The 12,880-nt window shown below is 38.0% G+C and overlaps 1 pseudogene; it reads right to left on the bottom strand.

The window, feature by feature from the left end:
* The window catches only part of Csnk1a1-ps1 (casein kinase 1, alpha 1, pseudogene 1), a 45,518-nt pseudogene extending 33,301 nt beyond the window's left edge, over positions 1-12,217 (bottom strand).
* Between the last annotated feature and the right edge of the window lie 663 nt (positions 12,218-12,880).

The following is a 12,880-nucleotide window of genomic DNA, read 5'->3' as shown; positions in this document are numbered from 1 at the left end:
TGGAAAGAAGTGTGAAGATGAGGATGGGAGGAGAGCAAGGAGAGGCTGCAGTAGGGAGGAAACTAAATAAATAACAAATAAAGAGGCATTAAAATATGAACTGGAGAGAAAGTTAAAAAAGATAAATTAATTCTGAATTTAAAAAGTAATGAATAAGGAAATATTATTAGGGACTATTGTGAAGAGCGTCATTTTCCTCTTTCCTTTTCAGCCTGTTTATCCTTTGAGTAGAGGAAGGCTCTGATTTGTTTGAGTTAATTTTATACCCAGCCATTTTGCTGAAGTTGTTGATCAGGCTTAGTAGTTCTCTGGTGGAACTTTTGGGGGTCACTTAAGTATACTATCATAGCATCTGCAAATAGTGATATTTTGTCTTCTTCCTTCCCAATTTATATCCCTTTGACCTCCTTTTGTTGTCTGATTGCTCTGGCTAGGACTTCGAGGACTGTATTGAATAAGTAGGGAGAGGGTGGATAGTCTTGTCTAGTGGGATTTTTTTCATGTTTCTCTCCATTTAGTTTAATATTAGCTACTGCTTTGCTGTATATTGCCTTAGTCTATGGTTATCTGATAGGATGCATGGGATTATTTCCATCTTCTTGTGTCTGTTGAGGCCTGTTTTGCAAGTGAAAGATATGTATGACAAGAACTCCAAGTCTCTGAAGAAAGATATTGAAGAAGATCACAGAAGATGGAAAGACCTCCCATGCTCATGGATTGGCAGGATTAATATAGTAAAAATGGCCATTTTGCGAAAAGCGATCAACAGATTCAATAAAATCCCCATCAAAATTCCAACTCAATTCTTCACAGAGTTAGAAAGAGCAATTTGCAAATTCATTGGCATAACAAAAACTCAGGATAGTGAAAAATATACTCAACAATAAAAGAACTTCTGGGGGAATCACCATCCCTGACCTCAAGCAGTATTACAGAGAAATCATGATAAAAACTGTATGGTATTGGCACAGAAACAGGCAGGTAGATCAGTGGAATAGGACAAAATGGCAACCAACAGATTAGGAAATGATCTTTACCAATCCTACATCTGATAGAGGGCTAATATCCAAAATATACAAAAAACTCAAAAAGTTAGACTCCAGAGAGCCAAATGGGGTACAGAACTAAACAAAGAATTCACAGCTGAGGAATATCAAATGGCTGAGAAGTACCTAAAGAAATGTTCAACATCCTTAGTCATCAGAGAAATGAAAATCAAAACAGCCCTGAGATTCCACCTCACACCAGTCAGAATGGCTAAGATAAAATACTCAGGTGACAACAGATGCTGGCAAGGATTTGGAGAAAAAGGAACACTCCTCCATTGTTGGTGGGATTGCAAAATGGTATAACCACTGTGGTAACCAGTCTGAAGGTTCCTCAGAAAATTGGACATTGCACTCCCTGAGGACCCAGCTATACCTCTCCAGGGCATATACCCAAAAGATGCTCCAACATACCACAAAAACATATGCTTCTCTATATTCATAGCAGCCTTATTTATAATAGCCAGAAACTGGAAAGAGCCGTCATGTCCTTCAAAAAAGGAATGGATACAGAAAATGTGGTGCATTTACACAATGGAGTACTACTCAGCTACCAAAAGCAATGACTTCTTGAAATTCATAGGCAAATGAATGAACTAGAAAATATCATCCTGAGTGAGGTAATCCAATCACAGAAAAACACACATGGTATGCACTCACTCATAAGTGGATATTAGCCCAAAAGCTTGAGTTACCCAAGATACAATTCACAGATCACAAGAAGCTCAAGAGGAAAAAATGACCAAAATGTGGATGCTTCACTCCTTTTTAAAAAGAGGGAACTAAAATATTCATAGGAGGGGATATGGAGGCAAAGTTTGGAGTAGAGACTGAAGGAATGGCCATTCAGAACCTGCCCCACATGCGGCCCACATATATATAGCCACCAAAACTAGATAAGATTGATGAAGCTAAAAAGGGCATGCTGACAGGAACTGGATATAAATGTCTCCTAAGAGACACAGCCAGAGAGCACTTCAAACACAGAGGCAAATGCTAGCAGCAAACCATTGAACTGTGAATTGGACCCCTGTTGGATTAATTAGAGAAAGGATTGAAAAAGCTGAAGGGGCTTGCAAACCCATAAGAACAACAATGCCAAACAACCAGAGCATCCAGGGACTAAACGGCTACCCAAAGACTATACATGGACTGACACATGGCTCCAGCATCACATGTAGCAGAAGATGACCGTGTTGGGCACCAAAGAAAGGAGAAGTCCTTGGTCCTGCCAAGATTGGACCCCCAGTGTAAGGGAATGTTGGAGGGTTGGAAGGGGGAAATGGATGGAAGGGAAACATCTTTATAGAAGAAGGAGAGGAAGAGGGGATAGGGGGCTTATGGACAGGACACCAGGAAAGAGAATAACATTTGAATAATAAATAAAAAATATTCAATAAAAATATGTTTACCAATAACTTCATTATGAATAAAATAAAATTTTATATAACTGTTCAAAAATAAGTAAACAGTATGCAAGGCAGGACATTGAGAGAAGCTGAAACGCAAGAAGAAAACGAGGAAGTGACCTAGGTCCTTTGGAAGAGAAACTGATGCTCTTAACCACTGTGCCATCTCCTCAGTCTTGTCATTCTTTCTTACTATACTGCTACTATTCAACAATTTCTCCATCATTTTCTCATTATGAATGTAAGGTCTTTGAGGGCTGCAGATGTACCTCAATGGTAGAGGGTATAGGACACACATTGCATATTCAAGGCCCCAGACTCAATCCCAAGAGAAGGAAGAGAAGAAGGAAGAAGGAGGGAGAAGAGAAAAAAGAGAAGAAAATTTTCATGTATTCCTTCTCCTTATGTATAGACTATATTAATCTACCAGAATTTATTTTTATCATAAAGTAATATATGACTGTCTTGTCTATTTCTGGACTTTAGACGATAGATCTTCCATATCCATTTGAACATCAACATAATAGCAATTCAGTTTAATATCCATATTTCTATCATTATACATTGTTTGTCCATGTCATAAAGCAAATTTGCATAATTCCATTATCATGAAAAACTGTAAAAGAACTTGCATTGTATCATTAAAATAATGTACCTGTCTAGCAGCTATGTCTCCAGTTTCACAAATGTGACAGATTATTTTCTTATTCTGTCCATGCTTTATGCAAGGAATTAACTTGCCAGTTGAAAAACACATGAGCTGCATTTTTCTTTGTTATTCCTGAGAAGACATAAACTACAGCTCATAATTGTATAACATTTAAATTGATGTCAGCTGCATCAATGTTTCGTGCAATTGCATTTGTTTACATAAAGCTGGCAATAGCAGTAGCATTAGCATACTTTCACACAGGAAGAATGAAAGGTGTATTGGTGGGCTCCCTGCAAGGAGCTCACACTAAGGAAATGCCAATGATATTTCTACTTGCTTCTCTCTTACCATCAATTTTAGTCTGGCTACATAATGAATCATAATTCTGTTTTAAAAGATAGTTTTGTCAGTAGATCATTGACATACAAGAAACTTTACAGTTTGACTATATATAATTGTTCCTCCATATCTAGGAGTATCATTTGTAAATATTTGACCAACCATGTATTAAAAATATTTGGAGAGAAAAACTATGTTGGAATATGTGAAGATTTTCCCCTTACCATTATTACATGAGCAATGTGGCATAATGACTATTTACACGTCAGCTACCTTGAACTGGATTTTATGAAGAACGTGGAGATGATTTACAGAACATACGAAATATAAGAAGATTTTAGGTCATGATCAAACAGTACATGATTTTATGTAAGACTGTGAGCCATCCCTAAATTTAGGGAGACTTAAAGAGTCCTACATCTACCTCTGATGAGTACTAAGGGATGACTATGATTTAATATGTTTTCCATTTCTATTTTGTTATATAAGACAGTCTAAGTATCATGTGCTGGCCATAAACTCATTTTGTAGCCAAGGTCCCCCTGTGTCTACCTACTAAATTCTGAGATAATAGGTATGTGCCACAATGCCTAGTGTTTGTGATAATGAGAATTAAACCTAGAATTCCTGAATCCTAGGCAACTTTTCTACTAACTAGGATGCTTAACAAAGCTGGAACATGCATTTACAGTCATGCAGTTCATATTGCAATCTCTACAGTCAAGATAGTGAATATAAGTGTCATCCTTTACAGCTTCCTTGATCTCCTTTTTAAGTATCCCTTTCTTGTCCATCTTGGTGCTCAATAAATTTGCAAATGTAGCAGAACTCCATAGGGGATCTTATCAACCATGCCCTTGCATCATTATCTCTTGATGAGTGTGGGCTCAACTTCTGTCTTGGTGATCACCTAAAAAATACAGCAAAGGCAGCAATCATATATGTATGATAGTAGGTGGCTGGTGGCTGGCTGGATGCTGTTGGTTGCTGTTTGTTAAATAGAAGAAATTGGACTTGCCTCAAGGAACTCGGTGTCATTTCCCCCTCTAATCTTCTTTCTCTGCCACCTAGTATTTGGGGGGTAGGTAGTGGTTGAAGTATGGAGAAGGATAGTAGATAAAAGTACCCAATAAAGTAACCAAAAGTCCAGTTACGTGATTCTTATCTTCATTTTACCTGATGACTATTGTAATAATTTCATATTAAAGCAAACCCTGATTTACGTGTAACCACTAGATAATTCATAATTTTAGTCGAAGAAAATATTCAAAATCAATACTTGTGATTTTTAGTTTTTGGTCACCTTGACACAAAGCACAGTCATCTTTGGAAGAAATTACTTCAATTAAGAAAACATCGCAACCAGGTTGGCTTGTGGGCGAGTCTGCAAGACATTTCATTGATTAATGAAATCCACAGTGGAGGGCCCAGTCCACTGTGGGCAGTTTGACCCTCTAGGCAGACAATCATGAGATGTTTAAGGAAGATTGGTGAATATGCACATGGGGACAAGAGAGTAAGCAGAATTCCTCTATGATTTCTGCTCAAGTTCCTGCTTCCAGGTTCCTGCTTGAGTGCCTGCCTCAGCCTCCTTCTCTTATGGACTGTGACTTGGAAGTATAAGCCAGATAAACCTTTCCTCCTTCAGTTGCTTTTGGAGATATATATATATATATATATATATATATATATATATATATAATATATATAGTATATATTATATATATATATATATATATATCTCAGTTGAAAATAAACTTATCTCAAATCTTCAACTTGTACTCCATTTTAGGCCAGATCAATGTGCACATATTGAGTGCTGACTATGGAATGATCATATTTAGGGACTGAGGATAAAAGATAAATGAAAATGGTCACTGTCCTTGAAATTGCACCTGCCCCGTGCACACATTTATAAGCATCTTGGACACACGCCTAAGTGTATGATTCTAGCACAACATATTCCAGTAGAGGGAAGTAGAGGGCACGACATCAAGGACTTAGTAATTACAGGCAGAGAGACACGTAGGGAATGTCTATGGAGATATATTGATTTTCCAGGACTTACCTGAAATATTTCCGCATGATTCTCTCAGCTTTAAAACTATGCTGTCTTGCTAATGTAAGCCCTACATCAGAATAAATGTATCTTTGAGAATACATATATATGTATATATGTATATGTATATATATATATATTAAAGGTAAGATTTCAGAACAAATTTAGGACAGTTTCAGAACAAAATTAGAAGTAGAAATTGTACAGTTATTTGTCATTGTACCCCAGCCCCTACCCCTAGGTCCTAACTTTTCACAACATGAAAAGTCCATGCATCTCATTAAATGGCTGATGATATTAAGTTAGGTTGAGAAAAATTACTAATTTAGATTTGTTAGTTCAGTATTGTATGCCAAACAATGAGACAAGTGGGAATTTTGCTTCATCTACTGACAATCGAAATTTTCCTAGTAAGGGAAATCAGGAGTCCTATACACATTTCTCAAAGATGTGTATCATCAGCTTTTATGATCCAAATTGCTTCATCTTGTTCAAAACCTATTTTTTACTTTAATCCCCCATGTGAGACATTATGAGGATGGAAAATTAGACTACAGGTCCTCAGAATGTAATTAAGTAAGATAATTATGACTGATAAGAGGAACATAAACCAGGAGAGGCAGAGGTAGGCTCTATATCTGTGTCCATGTGATGCCATGTGGTACCAAGAAATCCAGTCTCACATGCAGCCCCTTAACCTTGGTCCAGAACACTGAACCAAAATAAACAATGTATTGTTTGTAGCTTTTTACAGATCACATAATGGGTTCATGGTACTGTGTCATTAACAACAGTAAAATATAGACTAATACACAAAAAGGACAATGAACCAATAACATATTGCATAGCTGAGACTTGAAGGGAAAGTTATCCAAAAAGGGACCTAGTACATGAGGTCACTTTTTCCTGGAGGATACTTGGTGGTTGCAGAGAAGGAAAACTGTAAGAAGCAAACTTGTTGAGCAGAACTTTATGAAGGCTCATGGGGCTAGATAGCCAAAACTCAGAGACCAAGGTCAAGTGAAAGGGGCTGTTAAGCTACAAGCTTTTCCATGACCTTCCCATCTGGAATGTGATATCAGTTGCACCCTGGAAGAAGGCAACTGAGGAGTAAACCACCATGATGTCCAGGAAAATGCCAGAAGTTTCCTTGAGATTTCATTTCTATAGCTACACAATACAATGATTTTCTGTTTTTTCTTTTGAGTAACCAATCACCGTGAGATCAAATCAACTTCAGAAGAGGGGAATCCATGAGAGAGCCACCAAAAATGTTTATATCAAACGGAGATGGCTCAGAGAGTAGGGAAATGACGGTCAAGGAGAGCAAACCTTCAGTTATTACTAATTCTGAAGATCTTCTGTACAGCATGGTGGCTGTAGTTAACAATAATATATTATTTGCTCAAATTTGCTAATAAATAATCAGCCTTGTGCTACGTGATGAATGTGGTGATTATTCTTCATAATGTATGAATAGATAATTTCATAAACTACAAATTTGTGTAATTTTTATTTGTCAATTATAAACAATCCAAAGAAAATCCCTTTAATTACCATTCCTCACAATGAGACTATCAAAGATGATTTAAGAAAGCATTTAAAAAAGAGAAGAAAAATGAATAAAAATATTAAGAAAATATTATTGTTGAAGAAAAATCAATCTTTAGCCTGAGTCTTTGAAAAGTATTAATTGTACTCATTATCTATCCAGAGCTTTACATAAGAGGCTATTGGATAATTGACAAGTAAGCCATAGTCACCACAGAAATGTAAGAAACCAAAAAATATTGACTTGTGACATTAAATTTGGTGGCAATTTGCGCAAAGGTAAGGAGCAGAAATATCTTGTGTTTCCTAAGCGACAAGAATATGAATGTGTGTTGTGACATCACAGGTAATATGTAAGTGAAAGGAGAATGACTACATCAGTAAAAAGCGAATGGGATGTAAAAGACGGAGTGGGAACGATAGCCAACCAACCCAAACTTGAAATCCGGGTCTGAGATTCTAATTTGCAGAAACCCCAATGCTCCTGCTACAGTAAGTACAAAAAAGACAGGTAAACGACTCAGACCATGTTGACAAGGAACTAGAAATTAGTGGATCATAAATAAGCAAGATGAAAAATTTAAAATCCAAGAAAAAAATTTAAGGAGCTATATGAGTGGACACATTCTGAGGAAAGCTGATGATATCTAGATCTGCCCCCAGCCTTATAAAACAGGAGCTAATTTCCGCAGCCGACCAAGATCTAGGTTATCTACACCTGTCCAGGCTTACCTTGACATGGTTTCAGAAGTGCAGGACGTAATTAGGACGGTTTTCAGTAGTCGTAAGGGAAATCGTGTTGCAGATTGACAGCAGAAGGGACCTGAAGCAATAGCGATGTGCTCACAGGTATCTCCGGGGTCTGATGCTAGATAGAAAGGAGGTGGGGAGGTAGGTCAAGCATTTCTCTATGAGTCAAAGTGTGCCCAGTTGTCAATGCTTCAAAAATGGCGGATTGCTTCCAGCACACACTAAAAAGCAACACAGGGAACAAGGAAGCGAAGGAAGTGGGTAGGTAGGGAGGAGAGGCTGGGGAAGCATATCTAAGACTAAAGGTGTCTGTAAGAAACTTACTATGTTATAAACACATATGTGTTTATACATACATGCCATGCATTCATGCAGACATACATACATACATACATGCATGCATACATACATACATATTACATATATACAAGACATTAAAATTGAATTACCCTACATGGAGGATAATGTTCTTCCCAGAAAAAATTATTTTCCTTAAAATATTTGCCAGATTTTTTAAATATTCAAGATGTGAGTCTGAAGATGTGGGCTGTGTTCAGTTTCTTCCTTGACAAGAAAATTTGCTTCATTAAGGTAGGAAGAGGAAAAGTCCATGAGGCCTCAATCCCAGCCAAGAACTAATAGTGGACAACAGAGAAATGCTGAGATCAGGAAATATAGTTTCCATAAGAAGAGGCAGAGCATCCCAATTGGTCATCCAATATCAAATGGTCAGTCCTGAAATCGTAGATCCAAGTAACATCACACAGACTTAGCAGGTTGCGCTTATATATTTAAGAATATGTGTGTGTGTATACATATGCATAAATATGTAGCAACAATTATTGAAGAAAGAGAGTATGTGTTTGAACGTGACAAGGGAGATTTATGTGGGAGAGTTTGGAGAGAAGAAAGGGAAGGGGGATAATATGTAATTATTATATTTTAAACTAATCATTTAATAGAATTTGTCTCATGATCTTAGGAAGTCCTTAAAATCAATTAGGTTTTTGGTTTGTTTGTTTGTTTGTTTGTTTGTTTGTTTGTTTGTTCTTCTGACTACTGTGCACAGTATGACAAATATCATACTGGTCTAGGGGTCTAAATATCGACTTTTTAATTTTACCTCATCTCTAGGCTTGTATTGTGCTTATATGAATTATTTCCTAGGGTGAAACATTAATAGTGTGAGGGAGGGGTTGCTCTGTGTGAGTGTGTGTGTATGTGTGTGTGTGTGTGTGTGTGTATGTGTGTGTTTATGTTTAGGAGTGATGAAAACTATAAACATAAGTGTTTCTCGTTCTCCTTCCCCCTCATGGAAATTTAAAAAAGTGCATGAAACATGTTCATTGAAAAATGTCACCTATACATCAGACTTGAGCTTTCTACACAAAACCAAAATTTTTCATTGATTTTGACTCTGTAAGAATAGTAAAAAATGTGGCTCTGCCACACATAAATTTGAGAGGCATGAAAGTAGTACCAGTGTGATATATTATGAATTATGTATAACACGAGTAAAATGATCCATTAATAAAAAGCTATAATAAAAGGGGCTTTGAGATTAACTGACTCCCAAACTAGGTAAGCCCTCCATATACTGAACTTGTGTCAGCATTTTCTTTCTTACCCATTTAAAATGCCCACCACTGGTGCTCAAAAGCCTTTGGTGCAAGCCTGTCCCTGGAATGCTGGCTGCAAACTATTAGCATTATGGTGATTGTGTTGAACTTCAATGACAATGACATAACATGCAGAAAAAATAGGACAAAATGATGTGACTAAAACACACTTTGCTAAAAAAAAAAATAAAAATAATTTATGCTGTAAAGTGTAATGAGCTGCCTCCTTAGCAGATGGCACAGGGTTTTCCAGTTATCATTGGGAAGCAGCAGGGGCGTTGTTTAAATGTGCCCTTTGGAGCCTGAAGATTTGACAGACAGACAGAGCTCACAGGTGTAGTCCTCTCTACCAGGAAAACCTCTGGCGATGGATTCCCTCAGTCTTGGTAGCAGCATAAATAAATGGTGAAAGAACAAGCTGGTAAACTGCTTTGTGGTGGCGTTGATAGAGAGCAGCAGGAAAACGATATTTCAGTAAGAATTATCCAGAACAAGGGAGCCATTCAGACAAATTCACTCACAAGCCATCTTGAAGATCTTCTTCAAATTTAAGTAAGCTACGTTATCTCGAGCTTTCAAGACAACAAAAGAGATGTGCTTAAACCTTCAGATTCACCTCTGAAGGTGAAAGGGAAGCACAAATCAACAGGCTTTTAAGTCCAGTAAAGGGCTTTCTGTGCCTTTTGTATGAAGAAATAAGTAGCATTCACATTTGTCTTTTAAGACAAAAAATAAAAATAAAAATCCAGGAGAGCCCATGAGAGAACTATAATTTGTGTTCAAATAAGAAATTGTGCTATAAATGATAACACTTGGTTACATAACAATTTAGTGGATAGATTGTGCCTTTGGTGAGAATTGCTAGCTATGTCCGATGTTGTTGTTGTTGTTATTGTTGTTGTTGTTGTCATTCTGTTTTTAAGGTACGGGTTGCACAAATATGCTCTATAGAGGATAGAATGCCAGGCTTTAGAAATGAGTATACTCGAATTTCAAAACTGGGTTCTGACATTATGGTCTGTGGTCTCAGAAGTTACCTATACTAAACTTTGGTTTCAGTAATTTTCAAGTTGGACTATAGTTACACCATGTGATTTTTCCCCTCAGACATGATTTGCCACATCATATATATGCTCAAAGCATGATACTTCTCAAAGCATGATGGTAATGGATCTCTATCTTAGTCTATCTAGTGCTGCTATAACAACACACGTTAGAAAAATCATAAACAATAAATATGTGCCTCAGAGTCTAGAGGCTAAGAATGCCAAAGGTGAAGGGGAACATCTGGTGAAATTTCTGGTTTAAAGCAATCTTGCTACATCATATGATGGAAAGCATCACGTAACAAGACAGAAGAGAAGTGAGAAAGGAAAGTCACCAAACTTCCCTCTGTTACACCTAACACAATCCTGTGATGACCGCCTTAACCCAGTTACCAAGGCAAAGGTCCCACATTCTCATTATTTCACAGTTTCACCTAGCAATTCTGCCGAGAGACAGCTAAATTTCAGAGCTAGCTTTTCAGAAGGAAACTGCTTTGCTATTTTTTAAATATGGTTATTGAGGGATAAAGTCACATAATCTCTAATTGCCTAATGTGTTCCTAAGACATCACTTCAATGCCAAACAGATAAGCTAAGCTCCAAGCTACATATGTCTTTACAATATCTCCAGAAAATCTGTTATGGAAAAAGCAAGCTCCATTAAATTGGGTTCCAGGAATTGTTTATTGCTCAATTTCTCAGAATTTTCTTAGAAAAGGGTTTCGCTAACTATGGGACAGGACAAAATCCAGATAAGAATTGGCAATGTAGCAGCTGGGAAGCAGAGTGAGAATAGGGAGTTGGGGAGGAATGTCTGGGGACAAAAGGCTTGGGAGGATCATTAGAAGAATGCTTATCCTTAAAGACGTGTGTGTGTGTGTGTGTGTGTGTGTGTGTGTGTGTGTGTGTGTGTGTGTGTGTCTGTGTCTTTATAGGGATAACAAACTGGTCACTTCAATACCATCCACAGGTTTGACAACCATGAATCCAACCAAGTGCATAAAGAACCTATTTGAAGAAGAAAAATAAAAGGCTGAATCTGTACTAAGTATGCACAGACCTCTCTCACAGCACAGTGTAGCTGTTTACAGAATATTGACATTGTATTAGATGTTGTAAGGAATCTAAGGATCACCACAAGAACATGAGGATCTATGTGGGATCTACACAACACCACATCTTTTCTATTAACCTCTGCTTTATCCACATTCTTCCCACTTTGCATCAGTGTCTATACAACGGCTTGTGACAACTCACTATTGTTCTTGCCCATTCATTGGCCTGAAAATGGAAGCCACAAGGCAGTCCTCAGTGGGAATCCGGGGACCCCACTCTTCAGTCAGGAAAAAGGTGATAGGCAAAGAGAGGGCCTGCACAGCCTTGTCGGGTCGTTCAGCCTCCACATGGAGCAGCCATGAACTCCGGAGCTAGCACGATCCCTTTGCGCTGAAATCCACCTTGGTCACAGACTTCAGCAATGCCTTTGCTTCCTTCTCCATGCATTTAGGATGTCTATAGACAGCAGAAATTAGGCATGGCGTTCCAAGGATGCTTACAGGAGATGGCGCCATACAGCTTCCTGGCCAGCCATATCAAACCTACCAACCATATCCAAACTAGGCACCACATCAAGCCTAAGGAGTAAGTTCCCTTGCTGGTGCATGTGGTGACAATGTGCACGCAGTCCATAGGAGAATCTGTGTCACTCAGAGCAATGGTAGGCAGGATGAAATAAGAGGGATTCATGGTTACCCCTGGGATCAGTCAGTAGGCAGTGATAGAGTTCCCAGAAGGCTGCATGCCAGTTAGTAAAGATCCCAGGAATCACTAGCTCCAGTCACACAGAAAAATGGCCAGTACTGCTGGGTGCTCATATAAACAGACTGTCCAATAGCAACAGTGGCTGTAATCGTCATCAGCTGTTTCTCCCATATCTTCTTCAGAATTATGATGCAGAGACCACCACTTCTTCCTTTGTCTATGTTCTATTCTATCTAGAAATTAATGTCCGTATCACCTGAGTGGGTTCTTGCTACAAGGAATTCAAGGACATTCTCTTCTGTCATTTGCGGGACCCCAAAGGCTCTGAACTTCATGTGAAATTTCTATTTGCGTTACAAGGGGAATTCAAAACAAGGCTGTATGGGCCTCTCTCTGACCAGTATGAAAGCTACGGTATTTTTACACCTTACTGACTCATGCTCAGATTCTGGTTTTTACAGGAGGACAGCAATCCACTTTTGGTTCTGAGGGATAACTCTGTACAGTGAGTTAATATCTTAATAGGCTGCACTAAAGTCTAAAATGTTACAGTTCTTCATGTTAATGCACTCAAAGAAGGAAAAGAGTAGTGAAAAATGACTGGGGAACTGAGGTATGTTGGAGCCAAATGTTCAAAACTGAAGGCAA

This window comes from Rattus norvegicus, chromosome 17, assembly GCF_036323735.1.
Source record: "Rattus norvegicus strain BN/NHsdMcwi chromosome 17, GRCr8, whole genome shotgun sequence".
NCBI lineage: Eukaryota > Metazoa > Chordata > Mammalia > Rodentia > Muridae > Rattus > Rattus norvegicus.
This window is presented reverse-complemented; position numbering and strand designations above follow the sequence as displayed.